The 19,037-nt window shown below is 38.4% G+C and overlaps 1 long non-coding RNA gene across 3 annotated transcripts; it reads right to left on the bottom strand.

Moving 5' to 3' along the window:
* Nucleotides 1-29: 29 nt before the first annotated feature.
* LOC137474145 (uncharacterized) lies at nt 30-7,216 on the bottom strand. 3 transcript variants are annotated; one of them, XR_010999176.1, is made up of 5 exons: nt 6,904-7,216; nt 6,394-6,497; nt 2,908-3,018; nt 2,506-2,616; nt 30-190 (listed from the first exon to the last, which is right to left on the bottom strand). It is a non-coding gene; the product is annotated as an uncharacterized lncRNA (long non-coding RNA). The 3 variants fall into 3 exon arrangements; XR_010999177.1 differs by having other exon boundaries at nt 6,955-7,216; XR_010999175.1 differs by having other exon boundaries at nt 6,394-7,216.
* Nucleotides 7,217-19,037: the final 11,821 nt, after the last annotated feature.

Here is a 19,037-nt window from a genome sequence, read left to right as displayed (position 1 = left end):
CATCACTGATTGGTACAGACACACAAGGATTAAGAGGATTCATGTGGATCTTACTGTCTCCCTCTGTAAATATAAGATCTCAAACTCTAATGTAGGTAAATCCATGGCTGTTGGAATACAAATGAGCACTCAGCTTAGCTCCAAACACTAGTATGAGCATGGTACAACTGACATTTGGCTTATTTCCTGCCTGGAGCACGAAAAGAAAAAGAAACTTAGCACAGTTTTCGGAGATGGATGCACAGTAATCCTTGGTTATTTTTTGAAATGGCTACTGTCATTACAGATAACAATTGCTGCTTATTTTGAGTCAAACTCAATGTAGTATAGTTTTTAATAGCTCTCTGGGCTTGTATTCATGTTGAAGTTGTTTGTGCATCACCACTGATCATCAAAGCCCCTTGGGTAGTACCACTTTATATGCACTGTCCATATCCTTGTCAGGGATTAATTTGGAATAAATCAGGATGCAATGACATCCCATCCTCAAATCCCAAACTACGAAACATCCATACCAAATGGCTCCCAGAGTAGGTAAACAAAAGCAAATGGGAGGGTTGTGAGCCTCTGTTGCCCTACAAGTCCAAAACTGCACCTACAAAGAGGCCCACCCAGACACCACCACCAGGCTTGTTATAGCATCTTGTAGCTAAAGGCAGATCTGGAATTCCTTCTAGAATAATTACTATGTCATTCATAACAATCCCAAATTTAGACTGTTTTTAATATAAATTGTATTACATATAAATAAAAATACATAAATTATATATATATATATATATATATATATATATATACACACACACATAATTACATGGATGCCAGTAGTCCAAGCTACTATCTACTATGCCATTTGCATTTGCAAGAAATAAAGATGCTTGTATCCAAACAAGGGAATCTACCTGGGCTCTATGTTTCAAATGACTAAAGACTGTCAGATGAGGCTTGGCTTATCTTCAAGAGCTTTACTTCTCACAGACAAAACCTCTTTTCACACTTTGCACGGATCAGTTAAATATTCCAGGCTGGGACTCATAACCCTGAGTCATTTTCAACAACATTGCTTCAAAGCGTGTTGAGGTTTTGCCCATTTTGGAGTTTGTATCAATTTTTTTACAGGTTGCCTACATTTTCTTTTCTCTCCTGTCTGATTTAGGGAAATAGATATAGCTCTCCTGGACACTCAGAACACACACTGGTTGTCCATTAATATGTATGGGGACTGTTTCTAAGACAAGAGGGGAGTTTATCTGGGCATAAAGGAATGCTTTGATGATCTATGTCATTTCCCTTGTGGCATTATTTGTAGAATTCAGGAATAATTCAATCTGACATTCATGGGGCATTTCCTGCCTCTCCTTCTAGAGATGCATCCTCCCAGTCTCTTAGATCTCACTTCCCATAAATTCCCTTTCCCCTTCTAAACTTTCTCATGTTCCCACACACTGAACTAGCCGGATAGGTGGATCTGCAAGGTGTTTTCCATGACCTGAGCCCTAGGAAGGCTGGGATCCTTTGGATAAGCTGGAGAACAGTTTGAGTCATGCACACACAGGTAGGAGGGGACAACGGCATCTGCTTTAGACTCTGTTGGAGCCTCCACAAATCCAACAACAGCGGGGATCAGTTGCTATTTTAGCTGCAGTCTAAATAAAATCTCATTATAAATGGTGGGGGAAATCCATCAGTAAAGTAAATGGCTATCCTGGTTAAGGCCATTTACCCTCCTGATAACCCTGGTAAATCTGAACTCCATTCCTTGTCAAACAAAAGTAATATCTGAGTATGTGACCCAATTATCTTTGGGCACCAGAAAATATACAGATGAATATAAGACATTTCAGTCTTGAATAAATAAAATCCCAGAGTCAGTTCTGCCTACTAGCTTCAAACTAGGAGTAGTTTTCCATGTTTCCTCATGGTCACTGAAGACCTGCATTATTCAGTGCTCTTTCTTCATTGTTTTATGAATTTGCTGTATTATTACAAGCCTTTGTGCATAGTTCTAATAAACAAGAACCAATCCTACCCAACTGCAAACAATTCCAGCTTGCCAAAAGACCTTTATCTTATCAGTAGAAACTGCTTTAAAACAGTTTAATTGTAAGCAAGCAGTGGAAAGAGTATGAACACTTATAAAACTCTGCAACAAATTCATGTATACTCATTTCCTCCTTCTGCCCCAGTTTCACAGATAGCCTGTTTCTTTTCCTCAGTCTCAATTTCCTTATCAGAGATTCTCAAACTTTATTTACTCATGTGCCATATCTTTTAGACTTCACAGCCTTGGGCTGAATATCTTTGTCCCAGGAACCCAAGATCATTCTTGGTGGTCTGATTCTACAAACACATGTTAATAATACTATTTACAGGGAGTGTGGCTTCCATTAACAAAATGCTGACACAATTCTGAGCAGTGGCTATGAGAGGGTACCTTAATAAACATGAATTTAAAAGTTATTGTAGTGTAGCAAACTGTTTAGAATAAAAATATTATAAACTTACCATATTTTCTGGCACAATTCCACAGAAACTGGTTGATACCTGGTGTGTGTGAAATTTGTACACACTGGGTTTTAATTGTAAGGGTGAATGGATCAGAAGGTCTATGTACAGCTGCAAAATATAAATATTGAATGAGCTTCATGTTCCATGCTGTGTGTGCCCTGTGGTTCTCAGGACAGGCAGTTTCATTTGTATGTACTCCATCATTAACCACAGCCTCTGTGGATGAGGAGGCTTGCTCAGAGTCTTTGGAGAGCTATAGTATACTCTAAGTTTTGGATAACATTGAGCTGTTCTATCAGGGACTACTCTGTCATTCCTTTCTTATCTCCTGGGTGGGCTCTGGAAGAAGAGTAAGCAACAAAATTTAGGTTCTGGCTAAAAGAACTTGAAACAACTAACCCTTTCTTTTCCAGTCTACCCTTTCCTCACACTCTTATTTATTTTGACTTTGATCTCACAACTGTTCGTTCATATAGTCATAGAGTTTGGGATTGGGTCAATAAGACATTCCTGCAAGAGGGAAGAACAGCCCCCAAGTGAATGTATGAAAATAGGACGTGGCATGCAGACAGACAGCAGCAACTTACACCAAAAAGGGGTAGAAAAGACATCCAGGTTGCTCACAAAAATGACCCCCCACACCCTGAAAGTCTTAAATATTTAGGAATTAATTATCCAGGAGAAATGTGGCCTGCATAACAGCAAATTTGAGCAGACTTTAACAGACAACCTGTTTCTAGCTCATTCTCTCTGGCTTCTGAGACATCTTTTGGCCAAATACTGGACGTCTTGGTGCCTCATATTGTCTATAGGGATAGTCTGATTTGTAAAATGTTTTGAGTTTCATAAAATTAAGCAAGGTGCATAACAGTTAGTTGTTAGAAACTAGCAACTTTAAGCCATTAGCTTCCCAAGATTGTGGTATGAAGTATTTTAGGCCAATTTTAATTTAAGTTCTATTTCCTCTGTTTCAAAGCAGCATCCTATGTAGTCTATATTACAGTAACATTACTGTTTAGAATAGCTCTCATATTTTCTCCAAACTTAGAAATGTACAGGCACATTTCCAGCCAAATAGCAGATATAGGTATTTGCTGGATAGTTATTTGTACTCTACATCTGAAATATTCCACAAACATACAGGCTGTCATTATGAAGATCTAACTTGTGCATGCCAGTAATAGTTGCATTGCAAGTCAGAAAATAGGGTTTTTTCAAATAGGTGTATTTGGGGGCTATATAAAATGTGTAAACTCTCCTGCAGCAAACAGGTCATATGAAAAGCATTTACAGAATCATTTACATGAATCCAGAAAAAGCAATGCCTTTATTCATCTCCGTTTATTTGATATACTGTATTTAATAGCTCTGCTAAAGACAAGTGAAAGCTTGGCTGTACAGAAATCTTTGGCAAAATTCCCACTGACTTCAGTGGGGCAAATGCTGTTAACTCTTCCCTACAAGGAAAATCCAGATCACCTAGGAAGCTGGCTTGCCTCTGCTAAGACCTCAATCCAGACTGCTTACAAGTTGAACCGACTTAGTACAACTACGAAAGATGTTATTCTTGAAAATTTGCCAAATCCTCAAGATAAAACTAGCATAATAAATTATCCCTAAACTTTTACCCTGGAGCAAAACAAAACTTCTCATTTTATAAATGAAAGCACCTATGTAGACTTCCATATTCCAGTGGTTTCACTGACAGTTTTACAGAAATTAAAAAATTTATTATTATTTTCAAAAACAAACTCATGCTTATTAAATGAACACTGATTAAACATTCTGCCTCCAAGTTTGATAACTCATTATAAATGCACTAAAATATATAAAATTTGTTAAAATATAAGTGTTTTGTATCTTCTGAAACAATCAGAATTAAGGATGATTTCTAGTCTGTGAGGAAAGGCTAAGTGAATTGGGATTGTTCAGCCTGGAAAAGAGAAGGCTCCGGGGTGACATAATTCCCCCTGCCAGTACCTGAAGGGACCCTAGAAGAAAGATGGAGAGAGACTATTTACAAGGGCCTGGAGTGACAGGACAAAGGGGAATGGTTTCAGAGTGACAGAGAGCAGGTTTAGATTGGATATTAGGAAGAAATTCTCTGCTGTGAGGTTGGTGGGGTCTGGCACAGGTTGCCCAGAGAAGTTGTGGATGTCTCATTGCTGAAAGTGTTCAAGACCAAGTTGGACAGGGCTTGGAGCAACCTGGGATGGTGGAAGGTGTCCCTGACTGTGGCAGGGGGTGGAATGGAATGGGCTGTAAGTTCCCTTCCAACACAGTCATTCTATGATTTAAATATATGTCTATTCCAGACCATTTACTACACGAAACCATTCAGTTTCCTTATTCCCATCAAAATACAAAGATGACTTTGTGAATAGGAAAAAACCACAAAGAACTTAATTTAATGCGGAGCAGAAAATTCAGCAACATTTTGATAGTGCAACAAAACCCCTAAAAATCCAGCTGGGGAGAGTTCTCTCTATAAGTTATAAAAGGATGGTCCATATTTAGAGTCCTTGGCTAAACACACAGAAAGCAGATCCATGTTAGTGTTCATTGACTAACTCTCTGTGTTCTCTTGCAAAGTCTTTGTAGCTGCTTTTCTTTTGAACTCTGTAAAGTTTCACAGTGGATGTTCAATTACTGTTGTTCTGATCATAGCTGGAAGAAATTGGACTGTTTGCTCTGAAGCAGCAAAGCTAAGAATAGCTTTAACTTTGCAAAGAACTGCCACTGAAGAAACTGGTACTATTTCTGTTGAAGTGCTGTAGGACTTGTTCTCATGGGATAGTGTGTTGCCTGATTTCAATACAACCAAACACTTCATCATTACTTAACAGGCTTATTAACTTCACTGGGATTACTCACACACCATAATTTATATTTGCCCTTAAATTCTTTATTGAATTAGGTTATATAAAGTGTCCTAAAAAATAGTCCACTCATGTTTTTTATTTTCCAAAATGTATGTTAAGAATTGTAGTTTTTCACTATGATTTCTAAAGCCAGCATTTGCCAGACTCCATCATGGGTCAAAAGAATCTCTTTCACACACATGCTGTTCATGCCTCCTTCTGTATTTTCTGACAGCTCACAGAATCTGACGTCCTTTTCACTTCACTGCCTGTCACAGTGAACTGTTTCCTTTCCTAGTAAAGCCAGCCTTACTAGAAATGTCTGTAAATTCTCTTCTGGTTTGCTGTTCTGTTTCCAGTAAAAAAAAATCATGCTGGTGTTTTCACTGCCAGATTTCTCTTCATTCCTCAATTGAGGAAGAGAATCCAAATAGTAATGTCAGCATTGTTTTCATATGTCAATTATATGTAGATTTTCAAAACAAAAGAAAAAAGAAAATTTCCCCCTTATATTCTGAGTTTATTTTTTCTGTGAAGGAGGCAATGACTGTTCTTTTTAAAGAGCTAGCGATCTTGGCATTCAATTTTTCTTCAGAATTTACTTTCACAGAGAACACATGCAATAATGTGTTTGTATCTCAGGCAAGTGTACCCCATATTCATTTTCTTCATGAGTGAAGATACAGGAGTAGGGACTTTCAGGAGATTACAGACAAACCTATTAACACATTACCTCAAACCCCTGACTGTTGTTCATTGTGTTTTACTTAAGTAATCTCTTCCAGGCATGGTTCTACATAGTGGAATCACTCTTTTATTTGCTTATGTGGATATTAGCTGGCCACTCCTAGAGGAGCTAGCACTGTGGACATTTGTAAATCCAGACCCCTAGATATTGCCTTCATATAAACAGCAACTAGCAGTAGTAATGGTCTATGAAATATTAATAAAAGCCTAAATAAGTAATCTGTTCTCTCTTCCTATATTCCTGGGCTCCCCCTCACACAATATAGTTAATATTTACCTTAGACACCAGATAAAATACTGGAGCTTTAAGCTGTCAGAGCTGCTAATACCTTCTCATCAGATTGATGGCTTTTGAGATGAAAGATTAACTAGAGATCTTTCCTGCTAGAAAGACAAGTTTGTTCTTAAGAGCACTGCCAGGATAGAAATGAGACTTAATTATGTATGTGACCTCAAAAAGCCCTCACTATTTTATCAGCAGGATGGCAAGGTCAGAAAGTACTTATGAGAAAGATTTTATCACTCTTTATAATGCTTTCAGAATTATATTATTTTTCAAGCTTATTGTAAATATTCACAGCATTTTCTAATGCCTACTTACAGTATTATGTCCCACATTGCCCTTCCAACCAGACATATGATGAGAGAGGAATGTCAAAATACCTCTTCCCTAATTTTTTTAACTGGTAAATCTTAGAGAAAACTTCTTTCCTGTCTATAAACAGTCATCTATGAAGCTTCCATTTAACACATGGCTGAAAACCAACAATTTGTACTTTTCTTCCACCTCAGGCTGATGTTTCATTATTTCATACTTGCTATTCTTTGGGGGTTTTACCCTTTCTTCCCCTTTACACTCATTTTGATGATTGCTTTGGCTGTCATGGAACCATGGAACTGTATTCCATGGTTATGCTCTGCTTTTATGACGCACTCATTAATAAAGTTCCTTCAAGGTCCTTTGTTCTGTTTGAAGTTCTGTTTACAATCTTTGTAATTAACTATCATGGTTTGACATTGGCCAAATGCTAGGCACTCATGACAGCCACTTTCTCATCCTCCCCTGCCACAGCTGGGCAGAGGACAGAAAAATAAATAAATAAATAAAGGCTTCATGAGTTGAGATAAGGACTGGGAGAAAAACACTCCAAGGGAAAAACAGGCTAGGCTTAGAGGTACAAAGTGATTTTATTACTAACAAAATCAGAGGTGGATAATGAGAAGTAAAATAAGGCCTTAAAACAGCTTTGCTTCCCCCAGCCCCTCCCTCCTTACCACCAACAGAGCAGGGAGACAGGGTGTGGGGGTTTTGGTCAGTTCATCACCCAGGGTTTTCTTCTGCTGTGCAGACAGAGGAGTCTTTCTCCTGTGAGACCATGACATCCCTTCCCACGGGAGACAGTTCTTCGTGAACTTCTCCAGCGTGGTTCCACTCTCATGAGCAGCAGTGCTCCCAAAACTGCTGCAACGTGAGTTGCTCCCACAGGCAGACAATCCTCCTAAAACTGCTGCAGCGTGGGTCTCTCCTCCATGGGGTGCAGTCCTCCAAGGCCAGGCTGCTCCAGCCTGGAAGCAGGGCCTCCTCTCTCCACTAGGTCTCCCACTGGATCACAGCCTCCTCCAGGCATCCACCTGCTCTGGCCTGGGCACCTTCCCCATGGGTGGTGGGTGGATCTCTGCATTCCCCATGGATCCCCACGGGCTGTGGGTGGATCTCTGCATCCCTGTGGATCTTCAGGGGCTGTGGGTGGATCTCTGAATCCCCCATGGATCCCCATCAGCTGTGGGTGGATCTCTTTATCCCTCATGGATCCCCATCAGCTGTGGGTGGATCTCTGCATTCCCCATGGATCTCCATGGGCTGTGGGTGGATCTCTGCATCCCCCACAGATCCCCAGGGACTGCAGGGGCACAGCTGCTCCACCATGGTCATCACCATGGCTGCAGAGGAATCTTGGCTCTGGCACCTGGAGCACCTCCTCCCCATCCTTCTCCACTGACCTCAGTGTCTCCATATTGTTTCTCTCACCCGTTCTCACCTCCTCCTCTTCTCTCTCTGGAATTAACACTTCGCGCTACTTTGTTTTGATTTTCTTCTTAAATGTGTTATTTCAGAGGCGTTACCATCATCTCTAATTGGCCCAGCCTTTACCAGTGGTCTGTCCATCTTCAGAGCCATCAAGGATTGGCTCTGCCAGACATGGGGGAAGCTTCCAGCAGCTTCTCACAGAAGCCACCTCTGTGGCTGCCCCACTACCAAAAACCGGGCTGTGCAAATCCCAACACATTAACAGACACAGATGAGAAACATACACATCAGCCTGCAGCAATATTAAGCTCTGTATTATGAGCACTTGAGAACCAGAATGCACATGCAATGTTTCTTATCAATCTCTGTCTGTCCCACAGGACACTCTTCAAAATATAGTTTTTCAAGATTTATTTGGAATATAAGGAAATGTTGAGGCAATGTAGGTTTGTCTGGCTTCCATTTTTATGTATTTGTACTAAGTTTGGCTTTGGCATTCCTGTGTACCACCCAAGTTGTATTTTATTTGGAGGCACTTTCACGGTGCTCCTCTCTACTTCGGAGGACTCAGCAAAGGAATACATGTTTTACACTTTGCAACATGGAACTGGAACTGTCACTATAGCATGTATAATTACAGTTAGATATTGATTTGTCCAGGTACTGCTATTTATCTCGAGAACAGGATATGTGTTTTCTGGGACAAACACAACCACCTTCTCTTTTGACTTTAATGCCTAGGAAAAGCACCCATAATTACTAGTGAAACACCATGAAAGTGCCTAGTTTGAGCACGTTTCCTTCCTTTTTTGTTTATTTTTGTATTTATGCATACATTGTTATGCTGGCCTGGCTCTTGCTTCAACATATGCCCAATTTCAACTGAAAAGCTCAGGAGGTTAATGTTCAGTGTCTCCCAAAATGAAAAATTCTTGTTTAAAAGACCTTTTGTACACTTCAGGAAGTTAAATGGTTTTGCCTTCAGACTCTTACATTCCAACCATAATTTCAGGGAAAGACTGAACAGATACCAAGTCTAAAAACTCATCCATGCCATGAAGAAAAACAAAAGTGATATAATAAGTAAAAATGCAATGGAAGCACAAATATCTATATGTCAAGATTCTCAATGTGATGGCTCATGTAAATCCTCATGACTCCACTCTTTTCATCAAAATGGTGACAATTTGCAACAGAAGAGGATTGCCAACTCCTGGGATAAAAAGGAGGTGCAGTATCCTATGAATTTCTATATGTAAGGTAGGAAGTTTATTAGTGTGTCCTCAAAGATATTGTAGTTCATGGAGAAGAGAAGAGAAGAGAAGAGAAGAGAAGAGAAGAGAAGAGAAGAGAAGAGAAGAGAAGAGAAGAGAAGAGAAGAGAAGAGAAGAGAAGAGAAGAGAAGAGAAGAGAAGAGAAGAGAAGAGAAGAGAAGAGAAGAGAAGAGAAGAGAAGAGAAGAGAAGAGAAGAGAAGAGAAGAGAAGAGAAGAGAAGAGAAGAGAAGAGAAGAGAAGAGAAGAAAAGAGAAGAGAAGAGAAGAGAAGAGAAGAGAAGAGAAGAGAAGAGAAGAGAAGAGAGAGAAGAGAAGAGGCCTTTTAAAGTTTGAAACTTAGACTTGTGTCGTGGTTTGACATGGAAGTGATTTTTTTTTTCAGGAAGTTGGGTCAAACCAATCAGTGGTCAAGTTTGGATATTGGCACCTGAAGTGACCACTGAAGATAGGGATACGCCTCTGAGAACACAGGGGGTTAAAAGCAAGAACTCCCAAGAGCTCGCTCTCTTTGGTTCCGGTCAAGGTGCTGTGCAGACCTCCCCTGCCCAGCCATGGGGCTGGGTGGGGGAGGGGAAGCCATGAGGCCTGGTCGAGGTGAGCCGAGGGGTAGAAGGACTGGAACCGAGCCAGCTCCTGTGGACGGAAGGGTGGAGAGAAGCGGAGATGTCTTTGTCATCCCCCCCCCCAGAGGGAAGAGATAGAGAGTCCGGACGGCACCTGTAACTTTGCCGGCGCGGAGGAGAAGGGTGGGGGAAGGCGCCCAGCCTTGGCCTTGGGAATCGGCTGCTGGGCAGAGATATCAGCCGTCCAGGGAGTCTGAGCTTTTAACCCTTTCCTGAGAAACGAAGGCTTTGTAAAATATTACTCCTCCTTAATTTGAAGTAGAAGAGAGACAGTCTGGGATCCGAGATGATGGAAGAAGAAATTCTCGAGTTGGAAGGAGATGATGGATTGGCTTGTGGCTGGACTTCTCTTGTTAGCCATAGACTGAACCAAATTCTCCTAACAGAAGCTGCACTTAGGGTGGTGCGTTGGTGTGCCAGGAGACCTGTTTCAGTGATTACCAGCAGAAGAGTAGAGAGAAGGTGTGGAGAAGCCCTCTATCTTCCAGGAAGAAGAAGAGGAGAAGAAGACCTCTGTTCTTGGACCCTCAGCCCCAGGGGAAAATGGGGGGGACTGTAGTCCCAAAATGAGAAACTGAACTGTTGTCTCTTTTGGTCCATGGCAAAGCATCCTTAAAGGAGCCCTATGAGCAGTCTGTCCATGCACGGTGGTGAGAGCACTGTGACATGGAAAGGAGAGTGTCACCATGGCAAATTTTCTCCGGGCGGTTGCCATGTGGGACATGGAAACACAAGGGTGGCAATTGTGTTTCCTGGGGGGGGGGGGGGGGGTCTGTGGCACAGGAGAGACTCCTGTCTCCCTTGAAAGACTGAGTATTTGAATATCTGAAAAGTAGCAACTTGATCAAGATCCTGGGTGGTGTCTCACTGTTAAGTTTGTTTGGAAATTAGGTGGGAAGAGGAGGGGTGTTTTGGAAAGTCTTCATCCAGGATTTAGTGTTTGTAGTTTTTCTAGTAGTAGTAGTTTAATAAAGTTCTTTCCTTTGTTACTAAGATGGGCCTGCTCTGCTCTGTTCCTGATCACATCTCACAGCAATTATTTAGAAAAGTATATTTTCATGAGGGTGCTGGCATTGCACCAGTGTCAAACCATGACAACTTGGAATAACACCAATCACTGTAAAGTCAGACCTTTAACACTTCATGGTGTAGTGCACTACACTGAGACGTAATACTTAAAAATATTGACACTGCTTGTAAAATCATATATATGACTTGGATTTAAAGGTCTTTCTGTTATTACATTTCCCATCTTTTTTTATGCTTTTCTTTTTTCAAAGTAAAAACTTCTTACAGCCTCTGCTTCAAATACAAGAAAATCTGGTCCCAGATGTCCCTAATTGGGAACAGGTTAGCAGAGATTTAGAGAGAGATGCCTGAAGTTACAAATCATCATGTGGGATCTGACAACAGCCTGTTTCACTGGGCTGTTTAATTTCATTGTATGACAATAAGCTTTAACCAGTACCACGCAAAGCACAGAGGACACATTTAAGCAGGGAAATTACATTAATATAGGTCTTTCTAAAAGCTCTTAGTGTTTGTAACATACCAAGTACCATGTAAATATCTCTCTTCTAGAGAGATTCAGCATAAGCACAAACCGAAAAGAGAAGTTCATTAATCAGTGTCTTTTGTTTATTAACACCTGAAATTTAAAAATTAAATTTAAGGAGTTAAATGTCTTTCAGCAGATCACTAGTTAAAGAACATTTCAAAATTAATATTCTCTAATAAGCACAATATTTGGAGAGGAAAGGAGGAGTAAAGGGAATTGCAGTTAGTTATGACATAGGTTTGCTTTTGCTGCTGCAATCAGCAGGAACATTGCCATTAATTTCAAGGGTAGAAAGACTAAGCTAACTACATTACAGCTGCACTAAATTAATAAATAGAAATACTTCCTGCCCATGGGATTAAAGCACTGCATTAAAACACAAATACTTAATTTAAAATCTAGTCGTTAAAAAATAAAATTACTAAATTACAGATAATCAAGACAGTTCTGCACATTTACATGCAAGCTTAGTTCAGTCCAAGCTTTGACCACTGAAGTCAACTAACAATTCTCAACACATTTCAACTGGTTGAAACTGCCAGATAGCACTCACTATTGGCCAATCATTTAACTAAGATATTAACACTTGTGTTCCATTAGAAATGTTTACTTCAAATTTATAAGGCTTTTATCCTACTTCCTACTATACAATAAAACAATGCAATTGCACATACAAATTCTGGCATGCTCCCAATGACAATAATTTGTGAGCCTTTTTGTCCATTTTCCAGTGTTTCATGTTAGCCATTAGCCCTGGTGCTAATTGTGAGTAAGACAGAAAAACAGTGGGAGTTTTCTTTCATGTTCTTTTCATTGTCTCAAATGAATATATAAGAATTTGGGTCCATTGAAATATACTGCAAAATTCTCCTTACCTCATAGGAAATAGGATCCAATCCAAATTATGTGAAACATTTTCTGTTGTGGACATTACCTTAGACATACTCTGCCCAGCAGGCAGTTAATATGTACACATATACTAACTAACCATATAATTATTATTTTAACATGTCATTTATTAATGTATAAGATCTTTTTACTCTTAATTTCATGGCTGTGTGAATATTAAGATTCACATTTGAATGATGCAATTTAAATACACTGGTTTTAAAAAGAAAGATTTTAAATAGAGATCCCATTTTCGCTTTCAAGATCACTTTTTGTCACTAGATCCATAACTTGATATAATTATTCTGACATGTAACACCAGAGACTCTGACTCCCTTTCCTGTAAGAGAGGTCTTTGGCATACTATGATGTATTGTGGGAGCCACTGGTGTTTATGGAAGGTATATCCCTTTGGAAGCATCAGCTTACGAGAAGGAGAGATGGCACCTAAAATTAACTTTCACCAAAAAATTGAGTTTTTCACTTAAAAGAAAATCAATGTAATTTTTTCACTTAGTGCAATCACAAACTGCACCTGAATTCTAACATGGAGTCATCTTTGTGTCATTTTAAAACTACTCTGTAATTTTTCTGTTCATTTAATCCCTGGTTTCTGTATTGGATTCACATAAAATCTCCAAACAGAAGAGCTCAGAAGGCTTAACAACGTATGTGAAATGGAGAAAAGCAAACTGCCATCTTCTTGTAACAATTGCGCAGAACATGCAAGTAAGGACACTAAGTTTTTACCAAGCTTTCTTAGAGGATGATTCAGGGTCTCAAAAGAAGTGCCCCAATTACCCTTTCAAGCTCAGAATGTCTCCTCTTCAATATTTAGGGAGGAGTGCTTATGTCTGGCTTTGTGGCATCCAGAGTGCTCAAAGCATTACTAGTAATTACTATGAGTTTTACATTAAACTCATTATGGAAATTAACACTGAGATTACTTCAAGAATGAAAATCATCCTCACATTCTTACTATTCTCCCAAACATCCTGAAGTACAAAGCAAAGAAGAAACAGACCAAAACATTCCAAAATAAATGTTTTTGTTTGTACCAATTGTATCCCCTTCTAGCCAGTTTGGCTTCCCAGTGAGGAACAGGGAAAAGAAATCTGCTATGATGATCAGGAATGTAATTCTCAGACTACACTCAATTAATATTAAAAGATATCCACACACGCACAGGTCTCCAGTCTCTCCTGTGGGGAAAAGAAAACAAAGGAATGAAATTTCTTCTCTAGACTAAAATTTTCATTGCTCCTAAACCAGCCTTTTACAGCCCCTTTAGAATCTAAATTTCAAACATATTTGCCTAGCCCCTCTGATGTATTCAGGGCAACTTTTAAACAGTAAAAGAAGGGTAATATAGTGGAGCCTCCTTGGCAATTTGCCTGAATCCAAACACATATCATCTGCTGGCAAGACAGAAATTGTTTGGTTATGTCAAAAGTGGAATACGTTACTTTAGGAAACAAATTTCCTCTGCAACAGGAATTTAAACACAAGTAAAGCTCCAAAGTATCTGAACAGTGCTCTTAACTGAACAATTCATTCATTTGAATGAATGAATGAAGGAATGAACAAACAAATGAATGCCTAACACACAGGAAGGGATGCAATCTGTCTGAGGATTCAACTAATACACTAGAATACAAAAAAAATCTAAATGCTATCCTGCAAAACAGTTACTACCATTGTTTATTATAGCTAAAATATGAGAAAAAAAAAAAAAAAACAAAATTATGATCTATGCTGCTTGCAATTTAGACTTGAGTCTTAGATGCACTGATGTTGAGAGCAAAATTCTTAGTGAATGTTCCCTCCTGCATTCCAAGCTTCAAAACTACTCTTATTCCAACTTAAAAATTTTGAATTCTTGCACTTTATTATTTACTAGATAGGCAGACCAAGAAATCGGCTGTTGTACACAATGTGATATTATTTTATTACACGTTAGTCTGACATTAAGAATTAAAGTGCTTTGCTAACTCTACAGAACATTAGTATTATTATTATTATTAGGGGTCAATATGTACAGCAAACAACAAATAACATAAGCAAAAGACTTAATGTAGTAAGAAAATTCCTAATTTTGTCAGAAATGCTGCAATGTATTGCTAGATATAACATATACTTGTACATGTATAAAAATACATTAATTTCATAATCAGTCAGCAGGAGTTTTTAGTGAACTCAGCATCCTGAACTATAAGCCTCATATAACTGTGAATCAAGCAGGTATGTTAATGATGGACAGCATGCTAGCATCTGGATAGACAGGGAATTTTCATTGAATGTACAGTGAAGAGTGATTTCCCTATTTATCCCTTCATTAGTAGCTTTATGCTAATATAACAATATTCTTTTCAAAATCCTAAACTTGCATAAATCTCATTAAGTTGAACAAAAAGGAGGATTAATTGCCATTAATAGAACTAAGCTGAAGTTAATAATTTAAAATATACTTTTCTTAAATCCCTGGAATCCATTAAAGGAAGCTGCGTTGTGGCTGTGGTGGACTGAATGTTAATCTAACACATATGCTTTGGAAATGCCCATTCATACATAAGTTCTCAGTTGAAATATTTGAAAGCATTATTATAATCTTGTACTGGAATATTCTTCTAGATCTTAAACTGGGTAGTTTTAAGAAATATATGCCTTAAGGAACGACATAATTTTTTGCTGAGTTTTAGCTGAAACAAAAAACCCCACGCCCACTTGGTTCTTCAGAAATAACCCTTCTAAAGGGTTTTGCATTCTAGAGGGCTATAGCAGCCTCAATGAGTCAGCAAATGAAGAAAGTACTATTCTGCTTGAATGAACATCATCTGGTTTTGAACTCCTTTTTCTCATACCAGGCTTTTAAAACAGAAACATGAGTTTCTACTCATGCTATACTGAAAATATGTATGACAGATAAATAACCTTAAAAAATAACAGAAGATATAAATCCCTGATTGAAGTGCCAAAGTAAATGTAATTTTTACTGTAATCAATACTCTCTGATATTGTCTATATAGTTTTTTATGCCTCAGTTTTCAGTGACAACAATTACAAATAAAAGTCTAAACCAGACTGCAATTTGGTCAGATTTGGAAGCCATTAAGTCAATTTAACTAATTTTGGAAGTCATTAAGTGCCTTAGTACTTTATGAAAATATCAGCTCTAAATTCTTGCTTGGATATCTAAATAGTTTAATAATACAATGCACCACATGCCCCAAACAGGTGATTTTGGCCTTAAATTGTGTGATTTTTGTCTGCATTGTTTTTAAAAAAGAAACACTTTATTTGCACTTCTTAGGAACATGAATTCAACCCAGGAGGTAATTTACACTGGTATTTTTTTTCTAGCATTAGCTGTAAGTGGATGCTCAGTGAAGAGCAACAGAGAAAAAACAGATGTTTCCTTCAGAAATCCCTCAGTCTCCAGTTACATGCAGGTCACACGATTTCCTAAGCTTACTGGATTTTTTTTCTGTTTAGTAATCTTAAGTGGATCCTTCTTCAAAGTGTTGGTCCACTTCCCCCTAAAATCCACATAAATATGAGCATCTGCAATCACTCCTGGTGAGCAGTTCCATGGGGCTACTACTCTTTGCACAAAGAACTGAGCTATTTTATTTGTTCTGAAACCAGCTTCATTTGATGGTCCTTAGTTTTTCTATGAAAAGAGACAGCGAACAGCTGACCTGCATCAACTATCCCTGTGAAAGCCAGGATCCTGTGGATTTCTTATCAGCCCTCTAAATCACCCTTTTCTGAATTAAAAATGGTTAGCCTAGTAATCCACCCCTTCTAGAGAAACTCCATACTTTTGCTACCTTTTTTGATTTGCTTAATATTTTCAAGTTTTAATACATTCCTTTTTGAGATCAAGAGATCAGAACTTGCACAATATCAAAAAAACCATAATTGAACTGTAAAGGTACATGGTGGCATAATGGTGTTCTCTCTTTTGTTTTCAGCCCTGAAAATGCCTAACAGTTGATTTGGTTTTATGACTGTCACTGAGCAATGAATCAATGTTTTATGAAACTAAAGATCATAACCTCAGAATCTTGCTCTTGAGTGGGGACAGCTGGTTCAGTTTTATGTGACTCCCGAGTTGTTTTTGCCATGTGTTTGATTTCACATTTATTTACTCTGAATTTCAGCTGCCATTTTATTGCCTGGTTATTTAGTCCTATAAGCTCTGCTTTACCACCTCCTCTTCTTCCCTCTATCCCGAATAACTTAGAATCCTCCAACCTTTTAACCTGAATGTTCAAATTGGCTTCTAGATTATTTATGAGTACATTGAAGAGAGTAGATCTTAGCACAGTCCACTCCTGAAATTTGCAAATGACTGTTCATTGTAAAAACTACACTTTAGACTTAGTCAATATTTTAGGTTACTTTTTAGCTAAGCAAAGACCTTCCTTTTTGGTCTGTGCTGATTAATTTTCTTAAAAGCTCTCAGTGACAGACCTCTTTAAATGCACTGCATATATACACAAACTATGGTATGAAATAACAACATGGTCCACAACTGCACTGATCCTCTGAAAGATCACCCAGAGATCCATAAGCAAAAGTTTCTTCATTCTCTTACATAGATCATATTAAGTTAGGTTTCCCCATTTTAATTTTTATTATGAATTTATAACTGAATTCTGCATAGAACAGATCACTGCACATTATAAACAGGAACAAATTAGTATTTACAAACCCAAAAATATACTGTTTTACAAATATGGGGCAATACAGCAAAGAAAGAAAGGCACTCAGGGAGGTTGTGGTTGCCCCATCCCTGGAAGTGTTCAAAGCCAGGTTGGATAAAGCCTTTAGAAACCTGGTCTAGTGGGAGGTGTCCCTGCACATGGTAGGGGAGGTTGGGACTATATGATCTTTAAGGATTATTCCAACCCCTTAACATTCTACAATTCCATGATCCTATGAAGCTGCCTTGATTTGGACTTAATGATCTTGGAGACCTTTTCCAACCTTAATGATTCTATTGACATGGGTGGCAAACTGGATTGCTTGGCTTTTACTTTCACTGACTTGTATCATTCTGTAAGCCAAAATCACGTTTTACAAAAAATGTAAAGTCAAATGATTAATTCTTTTTCTTTAACTCATAGAAGAAAAAGGGCTAATTAATTCATTAGAAAAACCTAGAAACCTGGAAAACTAAAGTTGTCTAGGAACAAAACTCATAATATTATTTGAACCCTTTCTAGCCAGATAAAAAAAGTACTTGCAAAAACCTTCAAGGAAAAATACAGCATTTAACTGTGAATATTTTCCTTCCCTATGAAAGAATTTGATTTAAAAATAACTGCATTCATTACAGTTGCCTTTTTAAAGTGATACCCACAGCCAGTGTTCCACAGCCAGCTACACTACCCTGTATCCTCTTCATACAACACTGGCTCATAGTCCCCTGAAAGCATGACCCAAACAGATACTCTTTTTCTACTGTCTAAAAGACATGAAGTCTCCTGGGCCCATCCATGAAAGCTCCCTATGATGCAAAATCAATAAGTAAAAAAATACTGTCTGGATCATGATATTCCAAAAGTATTGGATAAATTTCTAATTATTATTTATATTGAGTCACTAAATTTATAAAGGCATTTCATTCTTTCTGCATTTGACGTTAATTAGCACCTAAATACATTTAAAACTCCACCATGTAGGACAAAATGGGAAACATCTTTTTGGCATTCCTCTTAGATGCCAAAAGTATACATGGGCCAAAATACTCCTGATTAAAATTTAGAACAGAAAACTACAGTGAGAGGTAAACACACAAATGGAGCACAGGCTAACAGAAAGATGACAGTATTCACAGAATTAAGTTGTCTTGCTTGTATTAATAGATGAGCTGCTTACCCCTCCCAGTATCTTCAGCTTTTCATTAATTTATCAATACCAACCCTAAGTCATTCATCAAAGGAACTGTAAAGTAAATGAAAGGGGTGTAAAAGGACAAACAGTGCTGCTAGAGAAGATGCAGGTCATTGTCCTGCGTGTGGGCAGCAGTTTTACATGTATAAAACAATCTCAATTTCTATTCTTTTAATGAAAAGTAGTTCTGTACAGATTTTTTTGCAAAAGGGAACTGATGCAAGACACAAGGAATAAAGAATGAGAGTTTCTGAAGCTGTGCTGTTCATGTCTGGTTGGTGACAGCCAGGCTTTGGCCAGGACTGAAGTTGGAAACCATACGGTAAGTGTCACAAACACTTGGAAAATACTGCTCTGAAAACTACTCAGGACAGCAAGGAGCATGTTCCAATTACAGCATTGAACTGTAAGTCCAGTTGGCATGGATGCAAGGCAGGATGAAAAGCAACAGGCTGAAAATCAGAATATTTTAGGGGCAATTGCTGTGACTTTGTCAATAAAAGCTGTGCACATGAGTGAACAACTTTTTGGCCTTTAATAGTTAAAATAATGATACAATTAAGCACCAGGCATAGAAAAAATTGTGTTTGTTTTTTACTTGTTTTTTTTTTAACTTAAAATTTGCTGTAATCATATGAGACTGCAGTG

Source organism: Anomalospiza imberbis, chromosome 5 (assembly GCF_031753505.1).
Source record: "Anomalospiza imberbis isolate Cuckoo-Finch-1a 21T00152 chromosome 5, ASM3175350v1, whole genome shotgun sequence".
Lineage (NCBI taxonomy): Eukaryota > Metazoa > Chordata > Aves > Passeriformes > Viduidae > Anomalospiza > Anomalospiza imberbis.
Note: the sequence above shows the minus strand (reverse complement) of the source record. Positions and strands in the feature narration are given on the sequence as shown.